Source organism: Populus alba, chromosome 3, assembly GCF_005239225.2.
Source record: "Populus alba chromosome 3, ASM523922v2, whole genome shotgun sequence".
In the NCBI taxonomy this organism is placed as follows: domain Eukaryota; kingdom Viridiplantae; phylum Streptophyta; class Magnoliopsida; order Malpighiales; family Salicaceae; genus Populus; species Populus alba.
The window spans coordinates 3747266-3774276 of record NC_133286.1 but is presented as its reverse complement, the minus strand read 5'-3'; the positions used below and the strand labels follow the sequence as shown (position 1 = coordinate 3774276).

Below are 27011 nucleotides of genomic sequence, written 5' to 3'. Positions count from 1 at the left end.
ATTTAGGTAGAAACTACCTGCTCCTGTCAACATATTTTACGATATATCCAAAGACCTGAGGGATGAAAGCCCACTCAGAATTGATAAGATGCTACTGTGCATAGTTTAAGGAAGAAGATAGATTGCAAGTATCCATTGATCTATACATGTAATTTTTTATCATCCTAGTTTTGATCCAGCTAGCTCACTTTAATCTCTTCCTGTCTTGTTAGAAAAACAATTTATGGATAAGATCAAAGCTCCATAGATATAAATCTTCATAGATGAAAGCTAGCGCAATCAAACATGATGAAATGCTATCGTTGATTAATTATTAAATAAATATAAAGTCCTCAATTTTCTTGATTACGAAACCGTATAAAAGAATGTCATGTAAAGCAGTTAGGTAGAAAATATATATAACTTACTAATGATACTAGCAGATCCTGTCAACTGATTGCGTGAAAGAATTAAAGACTTGAGAGATGAAAATCCAGTTAGAGTTGAAAAAATGCTATCGTTGCATTGATTCCCACCCATGCGAAGGTTCTCCAGCTTTTTCAACCTTGATGACAAGTCTTTGAAACCTGCATGATGTTTCTCAAAAGCATAGAAATGATATGAGAAGGAGAAAAGAAAAGGTTTCGAAGCTAAATAATTAAAAGGTTACCACAGAGGCTACCTCCTGATCCAGCTGTCAACTCATTAAATGATAGATCCAAAGACTTGAGAGTGGAAAGCCCACTCAGAATTGATAAGATGCTGTTGTTCAATCGATTGCCACTCAGTTCAAGGTTCTCTAACTTTCCCAGCCTCATCGGTTGGAGTTGAAAACCTACAAGATATAAATAAAAAATATACAGTGAATAGATTAAGGAAGAAGATAGATCGATTGCAAGTATCCATTCTATACTTGTAAATTTTAATCATCCTAGTTTTGATCTAGCTAGCTCATGACTTTAATCTCTTCCTGTCTTAATAGAAAAACAATTTATGGATAAGATGAAACTGAAAGCTACCTCAATCAAACATGATGAAATGCTATCGTTGATTATTAAATAAATATAAAAGAACGTCACGTAAAGCAGTTAGGTAGAAATTATATATAACTTACTAATGATACTAGCAGATCCTGTCAGCCGATTGTATGAAAGATCTAAAGACTTGAGAGATGAAAATCCAGTAAGAGATGGAAAAATGCTATCGTTGCATTGATTCCCACTTAGAAGAAGGTTCTCCAGCTTTTTCAACCTTGATGACAAGTCTTTGAAACCTACATGATGTTTCTCAAAAGCATATTGGAAGGAAATAAACGCATAGAAAAAAAATGATATGAGAAGGAGAAAAGAAAAGGTTTTGAAGCTAAATAATTAAAAGGTTACCACAGAAGCTACCTGATCCTGTCAACCCATTCTCTGATAGATCCAAAGACTTGAGAGTGGAAAGGTTACCATTGAAACATGACAAAATGCTTTTATCATTATTATATCGGTTTTGACTTAGGCCAAGTTCCCTCAGTTTTGATGATATGACTTCGAAGCCTGGAAAGAGAATCATCAAAGCAAGATAGTTGACATTAAACATCAACCAGCCTTGATTCATTTTATGATTATAATTAAGTGCTGAAACATTGAACTAACCTTCATTCTCCAAGCAACCAACCAATCCAGTAAATTCCAATTCAAGACTTTGCAATTCTTTAAAAGGCTGAAACAAAGATGCGTTGAGAACCCAATCGCCCAAGCTGTAATCTCTTGCTCCACCAAGAGAGAGTTGGATCACTCGCCTTGTAGTCGGATCACACTTGATCCTAGACCACTCACAACAATTACTACTGTCCACCCAATCTCTCAAGTAAAATCCATATGGGTCGATCAAAGCTTGGATCTCCAAGAGACCAAATCTCTCTTCCTCCAAACACCCATAACAACGACCATACCATTCGCCAACCAGAGTCAATAATGCTAGCAACATTAAAGCCCCCATTCTTTTCATCATCATCTTAGAAAATTCTATGAACTACTACGTAGAATATTGTTGTTTGTTATGTGCCTTTGGGCAACCATAGAGGTCCTATTTATACTTGTGCAGGTTCCATGTTTTGGGAATTGAATATTATTTTATTTTATTGTTGAGCACTTAGTCTATTTGCCAGGTTGGGAAAAATATTCAAATTAGTTTTGTTGGAATGCAACCTCACCAAACAACTTGCGTCGATCGGCCGTATTGACTGGGAGTCAACTATTGTCGCAGTGCTTTTATGCACTATCTGTGTGCGTGAATGGAAAGAAAAGCAGGGTGGCAACTGAGGTGTGAAAATGAATAGAAAACTACAACAAGGGTGTGAAAATGAGTTACTTCTCCAAAAAGAATGTATACAATATTATTGATTATCTAATGGAAAGGATTCATGAAACTACGCGTAATATGTATACAGAGAAATTGTTGATGATAGCAATCATTTTCTGATCTCTTGTATCATATCTTCCATAAATCTCAAGTAATTGATGAGAAAGTGGATATACCACTCTCTCTTCTTTATAGCATTACTGGCCAAGAAAGGTCGTGAACGCGGATGCTTGACTTGCTGCGTTCCATTTTGATTTTTAAACACAGAAATTCTGGTAGTGATAAGACATTCTTTTAGATGTAAATTCTATTGCTTCTTCTATATTGATGAATGGAAAACTGCCGTCCTCGTTAGCGATGCTTCTTACTAGCTATTGGTTGTCCCATTGTTTCAGAATACAGCTTCTCCATGGACTTGTATGGAATGATTGATTCATGAGCACCTACTACTCTCTCTGAATCTCCCTTGAGAGAGAATAATTTCCCAGACAGGATAGACAGGATGGTAGACGACCAGAGAGTTTATTTTGTGAAACATCCAAAATGCTTAAATCTTCTAACAAGCATATCTGAGTAGGAAACTCACCATCAAAATGATTAGCTTTCTAAAGAACACTCAGTCTCGAAAGATTGCCAATCCAATTTGAAATTGAGCTCATGAAGTTGTAGCATGTGAGATCCAATGTCACCACGGAAGAGCTGTCAGATGAGTTGAAGATTGAAAAGGGCAAGTTGCCTCATCAATTGCTCTTCTACTTCTTCGAAATAAGCAATAGAAATTGCCTTGGATAGAGAGAAGGATCAAGCTGCCGGAGAACAATTCACAATCAAGGTCAAGAAAACAACTTCAACAACTCGGAACTAGTCCATTCCATTTGCATGCAGAATCTTGTGAGCCCTTGAAAGAAAGAATTTTAAATCAATTGCAGGTCTCTTGAAAAACTAGTCTCAGTTACAGTTGTGCATTCGAGTTTTCATCTTCAAATTTATTGCCAGGAAAATAGATGTTCTTGGCAGTTAACAGGTCCAGATGTGATGTAGAACAAGTTGCGGAAGCATACATGCTCAAGAGGGATCACCCGAAATTCAAAGGCAACTGAATTTCGGCAGCCGAGGCGTCGAGAGTCGGAATGCCGCGAAACTCACCGGGTCAATGCATTTCGCCGTTTGCGGAAGAAGTCAGCGGCTTTGCCCCTGATGTCCACCCATTTTTGGCCAAATTCCATCGTTTCGGCCCCGAAATCGTCGTTTTTGCCATTTTAGGAAAGATTTGTTTTAGCCATAACTTTTGATTTCCAAGTCCGAATTGACTTCCGTCAATTCCTGCTTGCTCAGGATTTATAGGCCTTTCATATTCTGCATTTATCTCAAATTTGCCATTTATGGTAAATTTAATGTTTTATGTCGTTTCCTTACCCGTCATGAGTTTAGGTTAGGGTTTTGCTTTAAATACCATTGTAAAAGCCTCTGGCCGAATTCAACTATTGAATTTTGAATAAAGAACCTTGAGTTTTCTAAGAGTTTCTCTCGTTGTAGATCACTTACAGAATATTGACGTTGGTCGTATTCTTTTATTGTTTTCCGCTACGTCAAGATGGTATTCGGTGCATCAAAACAATGGACACCAAAATGGTTTAATTTCTTCTAATAGTAATGAGTGACCCCATAACGGGAACAGTAAATTAGTTAGTTCCACACCATGATGAGTGGTCTTCGTTTTCATGAAACTGGGGTGTGAAAATGAGTTACTTCTCCAAAAAGAACATATAAATTATCACTACAAGATTTCACAGTTTTAACGACGGAAATATTCCGTCGGTGTGTGATAGAACTTTCGTCGGTAAAGTATTTACCGACTATATTACCGACGGAATACTCCCGTCGGAATACCTTTTGTCAGTGATTCCACATTCCATCGCTATATCGGTTGGAAATACAAAAAAACTTTTACCGACGGACTGTGCGTGCCAAAAAAAAAAGTTTCCCGCTTGGAATATACCGACGGAATATTTTCTGTCGGTGTTACAAAAATACCGACGGACTAACTCCGTCGGCAAAAGTGTCGGTGATATTTTATACCGACCGAATATTTCCGTCGGTAAATACGTCGGTATAAATTTACACCGACGGATTTGTTCCGTCGGTGATGGTCGGTGACGGTGGCAGACACTGTCCAATGCCGACGGATTTTTTTCGTCGGTAAATCCCTGTGTAATTGTTTTTTTTAATTGTTTTTTAATTATTTTGAAAAAATAATATAAATTAATGGTAATACAAACCAATTATGCAAATAAAATTTATATTAAGCAACAAAAACTCAAAGTGAAATAATATTCATTACAAAATGAATGTGTTTCAAAAAAACATTAAACAAAATTTTAAATGTAAATAATGTTTATTAAAAATTAATATAAAGGTGGAGGAGGAGGAGGATGGGGGTTAGGCGGCCAAAAAGGATTAGGCGCACATGTTCCACCTTGTGTCATGTTCATGACCATTTGCCGAAACTCTTCATAGGCCGCTCTTTGTTGTTCAGACTCTGCTCTGTGTTGTTCGTTCGCCAATCTTTGCTCTTCTTTGAGTTGTGTGTATGCCTCTGATAGGTGGTCGCACCTTTGCTGCAAGGCCACAAACTCCTTAGATTGGGAGCTCGATACAGATTGGGAGCTCCCAGCGGTTGAAGCAGTACCGGTCGACCGCAAGTTGGCCGCGTTAGTGTTGGAGAGCCCGTAAACCCGATTTTTATCGGGTCCACCTAACGATCCAGCCTCCATCCACAAATCCGGATCGAATTCCGGATGGGTCGATGGATCGTCCCCGTATCTCTCCCTCAACCGATTATTATAGGTCTCCTGGAAAAAAAAATCATCATATTCAATTCAATAAACATAATAATAACTTACAAAATAAAATGGTTGAACAAACATACCACAAAATGTTGAGCACGGTTGTCAACGAACTGTTGCGTCCCCTTTTGGCGGTCATGACTTCGCACGTGCATCTCCACAAACAGCTCCATAGGGCTCGGCTCACGTCCAAGAGACGTAGCCTATAATGAAAAAAAATGTATTCACAACAAATTAATTGAACGATATATTTCATTTAAATTAATCTTACCATCCGTTTCGCATGTGCAGAAAATGGAACGGAGCCGCCGGTGTGCGTTGTCACCGAGCCATGAATTGGCCGATTCCGGTTGCCAGCACCGGACTGTGAGCGTCGAGTGAACCGCTCAGACGTCACGTGCTGAAGATAGTGCGGCCATATATCTTCCGGGATGTATATTGGTTTGAAATCCCTCCAAACCGCAACATCGTTCCAGCCTTGGAACCCCTTATCCCTCGCTGTTTTTTTTGCTTTTTTCTGGGTGTCATACCAAAAATCACGCAACCTAATTGACGCACGAAAAAATTACATTTCGAAACATAAATAATTATGTAAAAAAAAGTCGTATTGTTTTCGATGTTACCTAATTGCCGCGTGATTTTCCCACACCCTCCTCACAACAGTGTCATGTTCATCGTCCCAGTAGAATCGATGCTGTATATAAAAAAATAATTTTTTAAAATGTTAATAATTATAACTAAAATTTATTAGAAATAAGCTGAAAATTATATATTAACACGAACCTCAAATCTACGAAACCATGCATTGATTTGAGGCATCCATTCAGGATGTCTGGATATATGACTCCATTGAAACAATGGAATCTCCATCGACGCTTTAAACGCCGATGATATTACTCGGGCGGCCTCAATGTTTGTGAACTTGAAAACAAATGAAATTAATTTGTGATTACTTCATAAATTATGTTTTAAATTTGTTTTTTTTTATATAAAAAAAAACTAAAACCTTAACAAACTTGCATTGAAAGATCGTCCTTCCACTGTGCCTCGTACTGGCGAGTAAATTGATTCCGCTTCGAAGGCACGCCGCTTCTGCGATCTGAAACATCGCTGGAAGAGGCAGCATCGGTTGACGGCGCAGGTGGTGTAGGTGCCTCTTCTTGAGAGGCACCTAAGGAAACATCATCATCGCTGCTAGACGAACTTGATTCGACTGGACGTGAACGACCAGCTCTGGTTTTCATTTTGCGCATCTAAACAATTTTATATTAATAATTGTATAATAAAATTCAAAAGTTAAAAAAAAATCGGCAACACCTCCCCTATACTGGATACTACCCAAATCCACAAACCTGCAAATATTAACAATAGCCACAACCAATTGAACCAATCTATACTAATTATTCCAACATATTCAACTATTAATCATAAGATAAATTCAACGTTAACAGTTACAATTCACAAATTAATCAATAATTATATTCAAAACAATAAAAAATATGACAAAAAATAAATTCAATAAATTCAACAAATTATAATTCAACAAATTAATCATTTTAATTCAACATTAACAATTATAATTCAACAAATTAATCAATAATTATATTCAAAACAATAAAAAATATGACAAAAAATAAATTCAATAAATTCAACAAATTATACTTCAACAAATTAATCATTATAATTCAACATTAACAATTATAATTCAACAAATTAATCATTATAATTATGACAACAAAACAATAAAAAATATTCAAAAAATTCAAAAAAAAAAACCTACATCAATAAAAGGAACGAAATATACATACCTTAATAATGTGACAAATTCAAAACTTTATCTACATTACCAAAAAAAACACCAAAACAACAAAATAACAAAAATAAAAACAACTAAAAATAAATTAAAAGTAAATAAATTAAATTGGAAATCGATAATTATTCCAACAAACGCAATTATTAATTCTAAGGTAAATTCAACATTAACAATATTAATTCAATAAATTAATCAATAATTATATAGGCAATACAACAATAAATTATATTCAATAAATTAAAAAAAAAATATATACTAACAATTAAATTAACAAATATTCAACAAATTCAAAAAATTCAAAAAAATTCAAATATTCAACTTTAACTAATTCTAAGTTAAATTAACTAATAACAATTCTAACAACACAACAACATAAAATATTCAAAAAATTTAAAAAAAAAAACCTACATCAAGAAAAGGAACGAAATATACATACCTTAAATAATGTGTCAAATTCAAAACTTTATCTACATTGCAACAAAAAACACCAAAACAACAAAAATAAAAACAACTAAAAATAAAATAAATTAGAAAAAAAAACACATACCTTTTAATATTATGAAGATTTACAACACCAAATCTTGCTAGAGATTAAAGGTGAAAGTGTTTAAGGATTGAGGGGATAAAAATGAAAAATCTAAGGTGAAAAACGGAGGAGAAGCGAAGCGGCGGGGAGAAGAAGAAAAAATGAGGCGAAGCGGCGGGGGCTGGAACTTATAGGGCAGTTTTACCGATGGACTCACCGACGAAATTAATATCCGTCGATAAAAGGTAAAAACTTCCGTCGGTAACAGGTCAAAAATCCGTTGGTATTTTTTGAATTTCGCCCCGAATTTTTAAAAGCCCTCCATATTTTTCGCAGTCCGTCGGTGATTCCGTCGGTAATATGACAAGTTCAGAGGCGCATTAATTCACACACTTTGGAAATCGTGCGGTCCGTCGGTATTTCTGTCGGTAATATGTGTGACCGACAAATACCGACGGACATATTCCGTCGGTATTAGCGTCGACAAATCTGTCGGTGAATCCGTCGGTCATTGTGGCGTTTTGTTGTAAATATTTTCGAACTCTCTGTGAGATACCGACGGACTAGAATTCGTCTGTATACCCGTCGCTGATTGTGGCATTTTGTTGTAAATATTTTCGAACTCTCTGTGAGATACCGACGGACTAGAATCCGTCAGTATACCCGTCGCTGATTGTGGCATTTTGTTGTAAATATTTTCGTACTCTTTGTGATATACCGACGAACTAGAATCCGTCGGTATACCCGTCGCTGATTGTGGCATTTTGTTGTAAATATTTTTGAACTCTCTGTGAGATACCGACGGACTAGAATCCGTCGGTGTATGTGTCGGTGAAGCCGTCGGTAATTTCGTCGGTGTTGGTGGCATTTCGCGTAATTAATTTTGAACTCTCTGTGAGATACCGACGGATCACTATCCATCGGTATGGACGTCGGTAAGATTGCATGATGCAGGAAAGGTTGTCTTTGTATTGCCTGTTTACCTTCCTGCAGAAACTTAACTGATAAACTGTCCATCACATAAACACAATAACCACATTGCTTAAACAGTAAATATTTTGTTTTACAAAATACATCATCTATAATCTAAATTACATGAGACAAATGTTTTTACATAGGGCTTCATTTTCATAATTAATCGGAATTTTCTTCTTCCTCATTAGTTGAATTGTCATCATCTTCATCGCAATCTTCAATATGGATATCATCTTCTTCATCGACATTTGCTTCTCCGTTAGAGCTGAGAACAACATTCAACTCCTCTCCGTCAATATCAACAAGACTATCATCGAGAACTCGAAAATTTGAATTTTCTTCCAATTCAATCGAAGGAGCAACTCGATATGGTTCAACCAACTCACGAACTTGAAAGACTTCATCTCGCACACTTGTGTCTTCGCTCTCATCCTGAACAACCTCGACACGACCCCGTGGTTTCGTTTTTAAAACGAAAAACCAATCAACTCTTGAACGATCCTTTCTAAATGAAGGGGTGTATGTGTAATAAACTTGTTGACATTACTTTGCGAAAACAAAGACATCGTTTATGTTGCGGAGTCTAGCTTTTGAGTTGATTTCGACCAGACCATGGTGCGGATCAACTCTGATTCCTCTGTCCGTCGTGTCATACCAATAGCATTTGAATAAAAACACTTTATTCTGCTCGCTATGATATTGCAGTTCGACGACCTCTTCTAATCTACCATAGTAGTCAACTTCTAACTGGCTACTTGTGGATCCCTTAACACAAACACCGCAGTTGTATGTCTTTCTTCCTTGCCCGTATTCTTCAGTATGGAAAACATATCCATTGACAAAATACCCGTTGTAGCACCTAACTTTTCTTTCAGGGCCGAGGCTTAGTGAAGACAATGACTTGGGCGCACTCCTTCCCATTTGATAAACCTTGTAAATATATGTAATTAAATGTACATCAATACACGGTAAATGAACGAGAATCTCGTAATGACATGCATACGTTAGAATGAGTTTGTGATAGTGCTTACATGTGTTCTGAACCATGTGGCAAATTGTTCATCTTGTAATTGAAAGATCTGGGATTCGGTCAGCTGCGAGTTATTGGAGAGCAAATATTGTCGATGTTGCCTGCAAGTGATAATGAGTGTATGATATTACAATATATAATTAACAGTATATTACTGGCAAAGTTTAATTAGTATTACATATATATAGACTTACTGAATAAATGGTCTCAGCTCATCATAGTTAAATAGAACATAGTTGTGTGCTTGTTTGAATTCTATTTCCGACAAATATCTTCCTCTTACGGCATTTTTAGGTGTGGGTCGTCCAGTATTGGAGAATATTGACAAGTTCCCACTGGAAGGCACTTCACCGCCATCGTCATGCCGTGGAACGCGATTGATTCTTGTTCTCAGATGAGGTTCGAAATAGTACGAGATAAATGTTGATATCTCTTCAACAATATAGGCCTCAGATATCGAAGCCTCAACATGCGCCTTGTTCTTAACCTTTTTTTTTAGATTAAACAAGTACCTGCATTGAAGTACAATTCAAGTATTTTCAAATAAGAAAAACATAGAAAATACTTTAAGATATGAATTCCATTGCAACTGTAATATCTCATCGTTCGAATGGGTACATCCATCTATACTGGACCGGTCCTCCAGCTTTTGCCTCGAACGGTAGATGTATAGGGAGATGCTCCATTGAGTCAAAAAATGAAGGAGGGAATATCATTTCAAGTTTGCATAGTGTCTCGATGATATTCGTTTGAAGCATCTCAATGTGCTCAACATTCATCTTGCTGGAGCATATATCTCTGAAGAAATGACTGATCTCCGTTAGTGCATCCCATATTACCTTTGGCAACAAATCACGAAAAGCTAATGGGATGAGTGTTTGCATAAACACGTGGCAGTCATGGCTCTTCATTCCATACAATCTGCAGTCCTCTATGTTAACAAGTCTTGATATGTTCGATGCATGTCCATCCGGGAAACGCAGACTCTTAAGCCATTTGTAGACTAGCAGTTGTGCGTTTTTCTCTAACACGAAGCTTGCCCTTGGTTTTGCAACCCGTGACTCGTCATAAACCAACTCCATATTTTTACGGTTACAGTATAAAGCTATATCCAATCTAGCCTTCATGTTGTCCTTTGTCTTCCCCTTCACATCCATAATGGTGTTAAAAATATTCTCAAACACGTTCTTTTCGATGTGCATGACGTCAAGGTTATGGCGGAGAAGATTAGTCTTCCAATACGGAAGCTCCCAAAAGATACTTCGCTTTACCCAATTATGGGTCAAACCAAAACCAGGAAACTTTTGCTTACCTGATTGAAGGCCAAACACAATGTCACCGTACTCTGATACAACATGATGCAATTCTTCACTAGAAAGACGCGGGGATGCAACATCTTTTTCAACTCTACCAACAAAGAAATCTTTTCTGTTCTTTCTGAACCTGTGATTAAGTGGCAAGAAGCGACGGTGACAGTAAAAAAAAGAAGCTTTACCTCCGTTTGCTAGCGTGAATGCCTTGTTGTTTTCCATGCAGTATGGACATGCGAGTTTCCCATGCGTGCTCCAACCAGAAAGCATTCCATAAGCTGGAAAATCACTGATAGTCCACATCAAAGCCGCCCTCATAAGGAAATTTTGTTTCCTCGATATATCATAAGTCAGAGATCCAGAGGACCACAACTACGCCAGCTCATCTATCAACAGTCGAAGACAAACATCTATATTCCGCCCCGGGCTGCTTGGACCGGGTATGACAGTAGATAGAAACATGAACTCCGGCCTCATACACATTCCTGGTGGCAAGTTATAAACTGTGAGAATGACCGGCCAACAAGAATAGGGAGCAGCAAATGACTTAAATGGGTTGAACCCGTCTGTACACAACCCAAGTCGAACATTCCTTGATTCAGCAGAAAAGTCAGGATGAACATTGTTAAAGCGTTTCCACGCTTCGCCGTCAGAAGGATGCACCATCACACCATCAACGGCATCGTGTGTTTCGTGCCATGTCATGTGCTCAGCAGTCCTTGGTGACATAAATAACATCTGCAGTCTAGGTGTGATCGGGAAATATCTAAGTTTTTTATATGCCACTAGAGTCTTCCCCCTGCCAGTTCTGGGTTTGTAACGGGAATGCCCGCATGTCATGCACTCGGTCATCCCAACATTTTCAAGGTAGTATAACATGCAGAAGTTAGGGCACATGTCAATTTTCTAGTATCCTAAACCGAGGGGTTTCATCATGGACTTCGTAGCATAGAAGTTCTCTTTGAGCCTGTTCCCTTCAGGTAAAATGCTTTTTGCCCAATCAATAATTTTGTCATACCCGGCCTCACTCAACCCGTGATCTGACTTGATGGTGAACACCTGTGCCACAGCTGATAATTTACTGTGGTTTGTGCAGCCATCCCATAATGGTTCGTCAGAATCTTTCAACAAATCAAAAAACCTAGCTGCCTCTCCATTAGGTTCTTCTTCTACGATTGGACATTGATTGACATTATCTTGATTCATTCTCATTGCATCCATAACCATGTTTCTGTAAGGATTAGTGTTGTCATTTGCCGCTTCATGTACGTTGCTAGCACTAGAAGTTGACCCAACCACCGTTTCTCCCATTCTCCTATTACTAACAAATACCTCTCCATGTGCATACCAACACTCGTAATCCTCCACAAACCCTTTATGTAGAAGATGCATCATTACAACATCTGGATGCAGATACTTTTTATTTTGACACTTCCTGCATGGACACCTAATACCGCCTCTAGTAAAATTTCTGGGAATAGATGTTGTGAAATTAATAAAACCCTGAACCCCGTTACAATAATCTATCCTTCGCAATCCTTGGGGTGAATCTAGATACATCCATGAACGATCATCCATGACTTCTATCGAACCTCTATAAAAAGGACCCATTAAGCAAGCTCTTAATTATTTCAAAACATAACATGTAATTCGGTAATTCTACAAATTAAGTTTTAACAATTTTCAAACAAATACAATCTTACAAAATCTAAAACAAACCATAACAAGTATAAAATTATACATTCATATACTACAAGTTTGTTTGAGAAATAACAATAAAACATGTACATCTACTAAAAAAAATACATATACTAAAAAAACAATAAAATTGACATTTAAATGTTAAAATTTTGAAAGATAGAATTACTTACAAAAAATGATAAAATCCGTCGGTAAATCAGAACACGGATGTTGTGACCACAAAACTTCAAGAAATACAACTTGTTGTGCTGAGATGAGGAAGATTTTTGTTTTGGGGCGAGGGGGGGCTGGTTATTTTGCAGATGGGGAGGGTTAGGATTAGGAAGAAGAAGGAGAAATGGGGGAGGAGAGTGACGGCAGAGTGGCCATATATTCACTTTTGCCAACGGACTTACCGACGGTTTTGATTCCGTCGGTGACTCTGTCGGCGAAACCGTTGGTACTTCTGACGGGAAATCAACACGTCACCGCACGGACCTGCTATTCAAATCCCTCGGTGATTCCGTCGGTATTTTTAACGATGCACCGGTCACGTCACCGGTACGGATCTAGCATTTCAAATCCGTCGGTGATTCCGTCGGAAAAATCACCCTCCAAAACCTCCGCGCCACCTACCCGCCCTTTTTTCATTAATTCTGAATTTTCTATCGGTAATTACCGACCTAATTACCGACGAATATTGTCCGTCGGTGATTTCGGCCGAAAAATACCGACAGAAAAAATTCTGTCGGTATGTCCATTGGTTATTTAGCGAATTCTTGGTGGAGTATTGAATATCTAATGGAAAGGATTCATGAAACTCCACCTAATATATATATATATATATATATATATATATATATATATATATATATATATATATATATGATAGAGAAATTTTCGATAATAGCAATCATTTTCTTATCTTCCACAAATCTCAAGTAATTGATGAGAAAGTGGATTTACCACTTTCTCTTCTTTATAGCACTACTGGCCAAGATGAGTTAAAGCATTAAAAGGCCGTGAACACGCATGCTTCACTTGCTATGTACCATTTTGATTTTTAAACACAACCATACAATAATTTCCTAGTATTTCCTTATACATACAACCCTCATAGTGTTTGATGAATTATTTTCTTTATTCCCGTTCAAATGTTTTCATACATGAATACTGTAGAGTATATATTGCAGTGTGAGATAAGATTAACTCATTGCATTTTCATAAATTGAAAGGATTTCTCTTCTTTTCTTTGTCAATTACAGCACATGCATGGAGGTGTTCTTACTCAGAGTAAATGCTATTGTAATGTTTACACAGATACTCCCCTGTTTTGCAACTAATTCACTTATATATCTTGGAGCATAGCCATAAGTGAAGGGTTCTTCCAGTTCAAGAAAATTAACCATGAAGCTCTTAGCTAGAATTTTTAGACAGAAGGGTGGCCAAGTAAACTGTTGGGATTTGCCATTAAATGGGCACTTACCCTATAAAGAGTAGGGTTACCATTTGTTAATGGTAGTTGCACCCACCATTGACAAATGTATCACCCATGCGCAGCTACTGGAATGAAGATGAGAAGCTACCATTGAAGCCTATAAATAGGCACTAAGAAAGAGAGCAAAATGTGAGAGAACGTGAGTGTGTGCAAGAGAGTAGAGAAAGAGAGAGATGCAATGGCAGCATGGCTGCTGCCATTGCAGCAGCTGCAAAGGGCAGCAATGAGAGCTGGGAGTCGAGTTTGAGTGAAGTGATCCTCCTCCTCCATGTATTTGTATTGTATCCTTTCTCTATCTCTAATAAAATGGACCTCTCCCGTGGATGTAGGTGGTTTGCCGAACCACGTTAAATATTGTGTCAGTGTGCTTGCCCTCCATTGAGCAATTATCAGTACATCACCAGTTGGAATTCCCAACAATTGGTATCAGAGCATATGGTTTAAGTGGTGTTTGATTTTTTGCTCAAAAATGAAAGTTGTCAAAATTGTGTTTTGACCATACCACCGTGTAGAGGAGGAAGAGACGAAGCCACTATTGAAAACCGCGTCGAAATCAGACGTTGGAAACGGCCGCGCCAGCGGGGTGGCTGGCCACGCGCGCCACACGTCTTCTTCGCCCGGATGGGCCGACCCGACCTGAATACCCAACGTTAGCATGCCATGTCAGCACCTGTCAGAGCCACGTCAGCACAGTGGGACCCACTTGTCGGAGCCACGTCAACCGAGCCGAGTTGGAGCCGAGCCGAGGGAAATTATTCTGTGTAGCACAGTCTACGTGCAACCGGATCTGAGATTGAATCTGAGCCGTTTATCAGGCCAGAATTGTTTTGATCAAATCTTAGTTGTCTAAAGTGCGATTTGGACGATTCAAGACATGTTTCCAGCTAATTTGATAATTCCAGATGCAATGGTACGGTCCGATCGTTGAGATTTGAGACCAAAAATGGCGGTGGTGAATTATTAAAGAGAGATTGCCCGATTAGGAGGCATCGGAGGGTCTTGATGGAGGTCGATGGAGATGAAGAAGAAGAAGTAGCACATGTTTTACCCAATTACATGTGTTGAACTGTTAAGTGAAGAATTTAATTGCCTTGATGAAAGCAAAATTGGGACACTTTGGACACCCGGTTATGTGGACGATTTGAGGTGGAGAGTAAAAACTGATGAAGACCAATCTTGACGAATCTAAGCACTGGTAGTCTCGGCAGATGTTGAGAAATCAGTTATAAAACTAGGATACCCAGATCACTTGTAAAGGAAAGCCGCAACAAAGCTAGCAAATGGTTGTATATACGGAAATACAGTACGATGGATAGATATGGCCTAAGAAGTTCTGTCTAGGAGATTGGGTTTTAAGCGGGACCGTTGTGACCCCTCCAATCTTTCCTGGGAACTTGCTTAGTGGAAGGATTATCTATACGGTACTATTTTTGTATATGTAACAGTTTGTAATGAAACTGGTGAAGACTAGCAGGATGACGGCACAAGGGGAAAAATTGGGTTCCGTATGATCAAGGATCTGATGGAGTGGTGATTTCTCCAAAGAAGCGATTTCTCCAAAGAAGCTAGATTCGGTGACTGTGATTTCTCGAAGGGAGAATTGATGAAGACCCAGATAATGGAAGAGAAATACAGCAATGGGATAAAGATTGGCACCCTATTTTGACTTGGACAGGTGTTGTGACAGGATGAGCTGCTGTCAAACATAAGTAAGGAATAGGAAGAAATCTGGAGAACAGAAATTGCACGAGAGCACACGAAGATTGGGCAGGAGTACCCAGTAGGATCCTAACGAGGTACTGTAATGAGACAATAGGTGCAAGGAGAAGAAGAGTTCCCAGATGAAGCTCAGAGCAGAGATTGTGTACAACAGGAAGTCTTTTGTGCTCTTGATGAAGACAACAGGCGAGGACCTTTCCAATGCATGCAAGGATGGAAAGAGAGCTGTTGTGGAGGCACCTAATTGAGGGGGTGCAAACGCCTGTGATAAAAGGCGACCGCCTATGATGAAAGGCGAAGACACCAAAGAGAATTGGTGTAGGTGGAGCTGTTAAGCGCAATGATGAAAGGCGTAGAAGCTCCGAACATAGAAATCGAGGTGGAGGATATTGCGAGGAGTATACCACAAGTTTCTCTTTCTATGTAGTCAGTGGCAGTGATCTCTCCCAAGTCCACATGGTGGTAGAGACTTTTGGAGCCACTTTGAAGCATCTAAGCTTAAGGAGGATGCGACCGCCTATGAAAGGCAAAGACACCTAAGATAAGGTGTGAGGGCCGTGATAGAAGCCCTAGTTCAGATCGCCTCATGACAACGGGCGAAGACACCTTAGAGAAGGTGTGAGGGCCGTAAGAGGAGCCCCAGTTCAGACCGCCTTATGACAACAGGCAAAGACACCTCAGATGGAAGGTGTGTGGGCCATGATAGGAGCCCCAGTTCAGATCGCCGCATGACAACGGGCGATAGGGAAGGTGTGAGGGCCGTGATAGGAGCCCTATTTCAGACCGCCGCATGATGACGAGCGGAGACACCCGAGGAGAAGGTGTGTGGGCCACGATATGAGCCCAGTTCAGAATGCCCCAGAGCCAATGTGATGGTTGGATATGAGTGGACAGATGTATAGCCAATGAAGTGGCTATGATGAGTATGGAGACAAATGCAGGATTGACTTTCATGGACATTGCCCCCATGCTAAAGATCAATAAGCTAGAAGACATTTTCCTTGGACAATAAGTGGGTGACTTGTGGAGCATTAAGACGCGACTGCTATGAAGGAGTAGAGGGCATGCGCAGGTTCTTGGAACAAGTTGACTCTTGTCAAGGTGGTGAGCTCGGTGAAGGCATTATAATACTCACAGTATCAAGACATATATGGATCAACCTTTAATGGGCTGCCCCTATGGTTAAAGGTGGAGAGCTACCTGGACTCTTGAGACTAAGAGCGAGAGACTCACGGAGAAGTAAGGCGTGGTTCCTAGGGTGGAACAGAGGGCAGATGCAACTCCTGGATGAGTAGACTCTTGGAAGAGTGGTGAGCTCGTGATCATATTGAGATACTCGGATAATGACTATCGCACTTGGAAATATAAATTTCTGTTTGAGGGGGTGTTGTAAGCCTTGGTGTGAGGCTTGGTGAATCATTCCAGACCGAGCATGGTTGATACGCTCGAAGGGGAATGTTGTGTCCCAGAGACAAGCGTTAACACTCTTCAGATGTGATGTGTGAGACCATCTGGTTGAAGTGATCCTTTGGTATGAGCAAGGGTGTGCTTTTGTGACTCTTGTGATTGAAAGGTTTGGCGAGTACCTGTAAACTTGGCCATAGACGCTCTCAGAATGGTAAGCTTGGAAGAGCTGCAGGATGCAAGATTGTGCTGAAGAAGCAAGAGGAAAATTGCCCATATAAATGTCAAAGGGGGTGATTGTTGGGATTTGCCATTAAATGGGCACCTACCCTATAAAGAGTAGGGTTACCATTTGTCAATGGTAGTTGCACCCACCATTGACAAATGTATCACCCATGTGCAGCTGCTGGAATGAAGATGAGAAGCTACCATTGAAGCCTATAAATAGGCACTAAGAAAGAGAGCAAAATGTGAGAGAATGTGAGTGTGTGCAAGAGAGTAGAGAGAAAGAGAGAGCTGCAATAGCAGCAGCCCTGCTGCCATTGCAGCAGCTGCAAAGGGCAGCAATGAGAGTTGGGAGTCGAGTTTGAGTGAAGTGATCCTCCTCCTCCATGTATTTGTATTGTATCCTTCCTCTATCTCTAATAAAATGGACCTCTCCTGTGGATGTAGGCAGTTGGCCGAACCACGTTAAATATTGTGTCAGTGTACTTGCCCTCCGTTGAGCAATTAACAGTACATCACCGGTCAGAATTCCCAACATAAACTCCTATACTCTGTACCTCTAGAGGAAGTAAAAATAGATGTCTATGTATATTACTTGACCGACACTTGCTTATGTCATTAATTATTTGTTTTTACTTTTGCTAATGATTCCTCGCATTTCTGATATCGGTGTGGTTTGTGAGCTCAGGGTTCTTGCTCGCTGCTACTAACTTCTCTATACTTTGCCTGGTCATTAAGAATGAAACGTAACGATTTACATGTGCAGAATGGAGACATGAAAGACGCATCTTTCATTTTTTTCATAAATCAGTTTATAAAACATTCTTACAGAAATTCTATATCATGCCTTCTCAAATATCGCATATAAGCAAATCAATCTAAACATAGCCATTGCTTGATCTTTATATATATATATATATATATATATATATATATATATATATATATATATATAGAATGTAATACATTTAGTAGATGAAAAATACACAATTTAGAAAAATATCTATTCTATTTAAAAATAACAGGGTGTTTGAATATTTACTTACTTTCTTTACTTAAACAGCGGAGGTTTGAAATCTTCGCTCAAAAAACCTACTTGCAAGCATATAACCCATTAAAATCCCTCCAACAATTAAACTAGTCTTATTACCTTTTCATTCATATATATATATATATATATATATATATATATATATATATATATATATATATATAATCCAGATAACAATTCCTTTTATATAATTTATAATAATCCCCGAAATCATCCCTGGGCATTATTGACAGATAGTCCACGTATTCTTTACTATTTTCATCATAGCTATTTCTATAAAAACTGGATTAATGCATCGTTTATGATATTAAAAACCAGAGAGAAAAAGCTTTTCCCATGTATAAACAAATAATAAATATTCCTTTTTAGGTGGTCTACGAGCTGCCGCTCAATCGATTAGTTATAAAATACCATAAACTCTCTGTGTATTATCCATATCTCTACGTGCGATGCGTTGAAACATAAATTTTTCCTTATTCCCTTTTTCTTTATTAGGAAGAAGGTGAAATTAATTGAATATATATATCTTTATTTTTTTATTCATCATTTGAATTGATGAACTAAATTAGATAGTTATATGAGTGAAAGAAAATAGCTTCTAAATTTGCAATAAAAAAAATCAAGACTCATTTCTTATGTACCACAGTAAATATGAGAAATACATGGACGTTCCAGTTGGCATTATGCACTTGTTGCACAACAACCCCTGAGAGGAAGGGCCAAACAAGGGGACAATGGGTAGGAGAAATGGAGGTTTGGGCTCTAAAAGGATTTGGTGTTTCTCATATTTTACAAGAGATGCTTACTTATAAAAGCTCGCCAAGAAGTGTTTGGTACTACGATCAGTGGACGAACAATACCTAAACCTGAGAATGCTCCAAAATCTTTTCGATTGCTCATTCAAGAACTACGATCATTGGCTCTGGAACTGAAACATTTCCTTATATCTGAGAAGAACTTCCAGATTAATAGGAAGGAAGTTCAATCGGAATGAATCAAAATTTTTCTTCTATAATCAATCGATATAAACATCAACAACTCTGAATTGGATCAGTTTTGCCTCAACAAATAAGTGCTTGGACTAATAAAATCCTAAAATTTGGGTAAAAAACTATATTTAATCAAGTCATTTTTTGAATCAAACAGTAGCCCTGTAAAATACTTAAATTAACAACTTCTAACTTTATTATCTAATTGTTAACCTAATACTTCTATACCATTTAACAAGCACTAAGCAATCATATTTTCATGATCTATACTACTAAGCAATTATATTTTCATAACCTATTTAATTAATCCAAAACTTTTCTAAATATAATGTTTTTCTTTATCTCAAAATCAAGAAAACATAATGTTAGCTCACTGCAATATTTAACAGTTTTACATACATTAAAAATATTCCAATTAGTTTTGTTGGCATGTAACCTCACCAAACAATTTCCGTGGACCGTATTGACTGGTTGTTTATTTTTGTCGTAATCGATGAGAAAGTGGATATACCACTCTATGCATTATAGCATTACTGACCAAGAAAGGTTGTGAACACGTATGCTTGACTTGTTGTGTGCCATTTTGATTTTTAAACACAACCATTCAGTAATTTCCTAGTGATTTCCTTATACATACTAGTGGTTTTCCATAATCTTTTTCCAAACAATCCTTATTAGACCCGGTTCGGGAGTTAACCCGGGGTAAAATTTGTGTCATGATTTTTTATCAGTCCCAGATCAACTTGGATTAACCTTAATTTTATGTGTATGTGTCAAAACAATATTATTTTATATATATAAACATAAATATGAATCTCGAGCTCATTTATAATCTTAAGAGATATTATATTAATATTTGAACCATCATCCACCAAGATACAATTCACCATCTTTTCATTGACATATCTTTTAATAAAAAAAAGTTGTTTATCGAGTTTTGATCCAAGTAACATGTCTTCATCATTGAAAGATATCTTTCTGGTGCGTACACCTTGAGACAAGTTGAAAGAGTTAGTCATGACAGGCTTAGTAGGAGTTTTCTTTATAGTTTTCTGATTTTTTATGTTAAATTAGGAAGATATCAATGAGAAACTGAACTTGAAGATCGACTATATCATTTTTACCTTCTTGATCAGAAGACTCCAACATGATGGTCAGTGCATAAAAGTTATTTGACAGAAATAGCGAAAACAAAGTAATTAAACAAGACAGACTTAGGCTTCCACAGATAAATATAGTTACAACACTTCTCTATTGAAACGATCAACAATAAGGCTAAGCTATGAGGTCAACACTTCTTGAATGATGTCTGGCTGATAGATTCTTGTCTTGCAGTTCAATTTCCTAGACTATATAGTCTACCTAAAGATCAAGGTTTCTCTATAGCTAATATGGGTGTGTGGGATGGATTTTTATGGATATGAAATTTCAAATAGAGAAGTGCTCTAAGAATAAGAGAGATAGGATCTTTTGATTCTCTATTTGGTAAGATATCAAAAGCGGTGTTATAAAGTGAAGTTTTGGATAAATTGATTTGAAAATCCAACTCTAAAAGGGTTTATTCAGTCAAATCTATGTGTTTCCTTCTATCATATCCTAACTATTAACATTACCAAAAAATTGACAAACAACAAATGAATACACTGATAGAATATTTTTGTTAGAAAATTGCGGTGAATTTTTCTGATTGAATATACCATCGTTGTATTAATTAGTAAACACCAACGCAAATATTTCCTTGATATATATCAGGTGAATTACATTGAAAAGGAATGAAAGGACCCTCCTCTCTCTCTCCCATTTCTTCCTTTTTCTCTATTTTTCTCTGCAACAAACACCACAAACCTCCTAAATTTTATCACAAATCAACATCCTAGTACAAATTTAGCCAGCCCAACATCCAGTTTTTCATCATCTCTATATAGACATAATTTTGAACACCTGAAATTAAACAAGCACAGATGTATAAATATATGATTTTATTAAATATATGACTAGGTACAATCTCTATCTGAGTAGTATTTTCAAAAGAATAAGACAATCCTATGATTCTTCCATTGGAGTTGATATATGGTGACTTGATTTATTTTACAAATCAAGCCAAGATTTATACTTTGCAAGAACATGAATTTGGGTGTGTATTACAAAACGAGATTTGATGATTTGATGCTTTGAAGAGTACCTTTGATTTGTTTTCAAAGTGTTGTTGAAGAACTCTTGTGGGGCATTTAGGCTTGATCCAACAAAGCTTCGTTCTTTGTAGACTTCAAGCGTAGATGAATGAGGCTTGAAAACTTTTGACAGAGCTTCCTTGCTTGAACAAAAAGCTTCCTTGCTTAAATAGTGATGAGTGCAAAATATACATATATTTTTACTCCTTTTACATTATGATTTTTAATGTATTTTGAGAATATTTGAGTTCATTGGAAGTTATTTTTATGATTTTGGCATGTCTAAGAGACTGTGAACTAATTGCTTAAGATAAGAAATTATGCATTTTATGTTCTAGACCTAGCTTCTTATGACAGGTTTTTCGTCAAGTTAGTGTTCCCAAATGAGAACGTGGGCTGAATCTAAGTTGAATTACACATGTCAAGCTCTCCAAGAAGGTATCATGGGTAAAAACCCGATCTCTTTTGGATCTCTAATTAGCCCTGCAAACTCGGGTCAGAATCCTACTCACAACAGGATTCTATACTTTCACACTAGATATTCAAATAGGAATATCTTGAGTTTCAAATATCAAAATCAAGAGATTAAAAAGCACAACTTCATCTACGCATTTAGGACTATAACTTTGATAAAGGACTCCAAGTCAAATAAGATCATTTTGAAGGCCAAAATCCAAATGCAATTTGAAGGGCGAGATGGGTCTCTTGATCTAATCAGGAAACTAACGGTGTCAAGCATCCTACTACGACTGAGAGTCTGAGATAAAAACGGTGGGCGTTAGGACCTAAGAAAGATTTAGATCAAGCCTCTAACATGCTATGAATGAATGAATACAGCTATGATAGTCGGATATTGCAAGAAACCAAGTCAGAAACAAAGTCTAAGATGCAACAGAGTTGGAATTACGATAGAGATGTGACAGCAACAGAGTTAGTTTTCAAAACAAATTCTGAGAGATTTATCCAACCTCAAGGACTAGATAAAAAAGGAACAAATTAGGTATCATGAATAATTCTAAGTAGCCTAATAATCCTGAAGAAATTATGTAGCCAATGGAGAGGATAAATAGAGCAGAACATAGCTGAAATAGGATTAAAAAAAACATTGATTTCTTCTCTGCTTTGTCAATTTTTCAGCAACTATAAACTAAACTCTTGAATTTGGTTCAAAATGGATACACACCATCTCCATTAGCAAGTTGTGAGAAATAACGTTATCATTGTAATTTTTTTAGATTCAAGTATTTATTTTTCCTTGTTCAGAATCATGCTATTGATTGTTATTCAAGCTTATTGAATTGTTTTGAGATGGCATGTATGCTTTCTAGTTTCTTTCAATCCGTAATTGTTGTTAGGGACTAGAGTAAGAAGTAAAAGAATTAATTTGATTGTTGCAACTCTCATCTTCATTTATTAGGGAAGAATATACTAAGTTAAATTGTCATGCTTTTAAACGCTTGCTTAAAATAAATGCACATATTTTATTCCTAGACTACTGTCGAATAAATGCAAATTGCTTTCAATATTACATTCACTTGATGGTAAGAAATTAATTAGAAAACTTTTTCTAATTAATGTACTTGCAATCTCATTTATTTCTCTCAGCTTTAAGGGATATCAGATTTATTTGCTTGACATGAAAGCATATTTATTTTACTTCGATGACCAACATAATTATAAGAATGGATGTATGGATCCTTTAACTGATTTAATGATATATCAATTTATTATTTTTGGAATTATTGTTTCTTGATTTTTTCATTCAAACCCCCCGTTCTTTCTCATTTCAGTATATTATAGGAAGATGAATGAATTTTCCCTTAGGTTCGACCTGGTTTTCATGATCATATATACTACAAATTTATTTTGTTTGTGATAGTTAAGTCAGAATTATATTTTGATGGTTCCGACGACCACCCAAAAAACTAGTTTTGAAGGAAATTTATATCTCCAAGAATCCTTTCCTCCTTTTCTCTCAATTAAGGCACGCTATTTATAGAAAATTTATTGTTTCCTTTTCTTTTGTGTTACCATGTTATTTCCGAAGAGGAAAAAAAGCTTGTGCACGTGGCCGTCCTTATTTTCATAGAATAGGAGGATTTTTTTTTTCTTTTGTAATCAGGAAAGGCTCCCTGGTGGGGTTATAAAAAAACACCACATTGCCTTTCTTTTTTGTCCCCAACTAAGCAGTCCTTCTACTCCTTCACTAACAGTGTAACATCCGACGGTCTTAGCAGGTATGCATGGCTCTTCAGTATTTATTTTACAACTGCAAGTTTTTTTTTTTTGTTTTTGTATGTATGCAGGACACAATTCTGAGTTTATGCAGGTGAAATAATCTTTAAACTTCTAACCAAAGCTCATGATAACAATAACTTAAACTTCTCTAGATCTTTTATAAAGGCATTTGCACCGTCTTCCTATTTTTGACCGCATGGAGAAAAGTGAAATTGTGAAAGGCCTAGAATACAGAAAAGGGCAGAGAATAGAGACCACTAGTGGAAGAGAAGACAGGGACACAGTCATCCAAGGGAGCGGGGAAGAATCTTATAGAGAGGTTTCTCCGTTTTGAGGAGTGGATTTATGTCGACTGAGTTTGATTTGGCTTTGGTTGGGGTTTGTTGTTTTCTGATTTTGCTTCTAATTCAAAGACCGAGACTTAGAAAGCATATTATATGTCTGCTCCTGCAACTGCATGATGGATCGCTCGAGCTTGCCATTGAAAGAAACTTGACTAAACTTGATAGAATTGTTTGTGAGTTCTTGCCTGCTTCCATTCAATTAATCAACAACTACTCTTATTGTAGGGCTGCGAGCTATTGTCAGCCCCATTCGACTATTGTTTGCTACTAGCAATCATAGAAGGAGTCTGCTAATTCTCAGCATGTCTTGTGACTCTGCTAATCCTTAGCTTGTCTTTGTGACGATGGTGATCGAGGGCTCTTTTTTTTTTCTCTTTACTATAGCGCAGCATCGCCAAACGGCCTTTCATCCAAAAAATTGTTGGAATGAACTGTCATTGAGATTAATTGCTGAAATCACGAGGATAGAATCCATTAGCTCCACAAAACATGTATCACCATGATCCCAGCCAAATTCTGTGTAAATAGTTATTACTTTCAATACTTAGTAGCCTTGTATATGATATAAGAACATGATCTCATATTCAGAAAAGCAATAAATAAGAATATATCATTGTAACATGATATCAGTGCGTCAACTCTAGGACCTGTCTGATTCTTTCTGTGAACCAATAGAAAGAAAGGAAAAGAAGACAGAATTCTGGAAGATTGAGAAAATGAGAGATCTTACCCCCCCAAAAGAAAACTCCCAAGCAGATCCTTCAACCCTTGCTGACTTAACATCCAGAATATCACAGATGTTGAGTCAGACAACAACTGCAGCAACTCATGAATCTGTTGCTGCACCAATCGGTATCAAGTTAAATGACACGAACTATGGACTCTGGTCCCAAGTTGTCGAGATGTATATCTCTGGTAAAGACAAGTTGGGATACATGAATGGAGATCTTCCACAACCTACAGAGACAGATCCTACTTTCAGAAAATGGAGAATTGAAAATGCAATGGTAAAGGATGGCTAATCAACTCCATGGATCCAAAACTAATTGGAAATTACATCAGATTTCCAATGGCTAAGGCAGTATGGGATGCTATTGCCACAACGTATTTTGATGGCTCCGACACCTCACAAGTCTATGATCTCAAGAGAAGGGTGACAAGATTCAAACAGGGGGAAGGATCAATTGAGACATATTACAACACTCTTCAAGGTCTTTGGAGAGAGATTGATTTTCGGCGTCCAAATCCCATGAAGTGTGAAGTTGATACACATAAATATAACTCTATTATACAGGAAGATAGAGTTTATACTTTCTTGGACTGACTTGATGGTCGCTCGGACAAGATTCAAGCTGATGTGCTTCAACTTCACCCTTTTCCAACAATCGAACAGACATATGCCCATGTCCGATGAGAAGATCTAAAACAAATGGTGATGCTATCAAAAGCAGATACCATTTCCAGCATGGCCATAATATCAAAAGGAGGACAAAAATCACAACAGCAACCTTCTCTTCAGATGGTAACAGATGGGAAGCTAGGCATGAAATCAAAAACACAAGCTGGGGGAGGTGGTTGTACACTGTGGGAATATGAAACATACTAAGGAAACCTGTTTCAAGCTCCATGGATATTCGGACTGGTGGCATGAACTCAAGACAAGGAAAAAGCGTGAAAGTGGTCGGGCTACACTTGTCAGCGCTGAGAGCACTTCTTTTTCTTCCATCAAACCTCACCTTTCTCTTATATCTCAGGAGGATTTTTCACCAGCAGCAGCAAATTATTCCCTAGCCCAGAATGAATCAGGAACCACGGTTGGATTATTGATTATGGGACAACTAATCACCTGACATTCAATCCACAAGACTTTATTGAAATGACTCAACCAAAACGGATCACATGCATAACCAATGCAAACAGTGAAAAATATCCAGTTACTGGGGCTGGAGAAGTGGCACTGTCATCCTCTTTTTCTTTATCAAACACTCTACTTGTTCCAACTCTTTCCAATAAATTATTATTGGTAGGACAAGTTACTGAGGATTTGAACTGCTGCCCACTAATCTATCCTAAAATTTGCTTGTTTCAGGATATTCTAACTAAGGAGATTATTGGTTGTAGTACTAAACAAGGGGGGTTGTACTACATTGATGACTTCAGTGTTTTCAGGCGAACAATGTTCGTCATCTTGGTAACAAAGAACATGATATCTGGTTGTGGCATCACTGCTTTGGACACCCGTCATTCTCCTACTTAAAACATTTATTTCCTAGTTTGTTTTGCAACTCAGACAATACAATGTTAAAATGTAAAACCTACATTTTAGCTAAAAGTCATCAAGTTTCCTATCCAATAAATTCAAAAAGTGTGAGACACGTAGATTGACTTGCCTGGCAGTACATTGGATTGGCTGGTTAAGTCCCTCATGTTTGTTTTATGTGTGGCTACTTCTGGCCTTAGGGATGTTTGTTTTATGTTTCTTTTCAATGGGAGCATGTTCCCATTTTAGTTTTACATTTGATAAAAAAAAAAAAAAAATTGTGAGACACCATTTATGTAAATTAACTCGGACATATGTGGACCAGCTCCCGTTTCAGTTTCTTCAGGCATCAGATGGTTTGTGATTTTTGTGGATGACTGCACACGCATGACATTGTTATATTTGATGAAAAGTAAGAATGAGGTAGCAAGGATTTTTCGCTCTTTCCATAATATGATCAAGACCCAATTCTCTACCAAACTTCAAATCCTTCGTTCTGACAATGGTGGGGAGTATGACAATAAAGAGTTACAAGAGTACTTCCAAACATATGGCCTATACCATGAGACAATATGCTCCCAAACACCACAGCAAAATGTTGTTG

At 37.5% G+C, this 27011-nt stretch overlaps 1 protein-coding gene and 1 long non-coding RNA gene across 2 annotated transcripts in view; one reads left to right on the top strand and one right to left on the bottom strand.

The window, feature by feature from the left end:
- Nucleotides 1-27011, top strand: part of LOC118045849 (mediator of RNA polymerase II transcription subunit 15a-like) — a 72798-nt gene that overhangs the window by 22562 nt on the left and 23225 nt on the right. The window lies entirely within an intron of this gene.
- On the bottom strand, nucleotides 5481-6096 carry LOC140955359 (uncharacterized). The gene is made up of 3 exons (XR_012169348.1): nucleotides 5958-6096; nucleotides 5798-5868; nucleotides 5481-5719 (listed from the first exon to the last, which is right to left on the bottom strand). It is a non-coding gene; the product is annotated as an uncharacterized lncRNA (long non-coding RNA).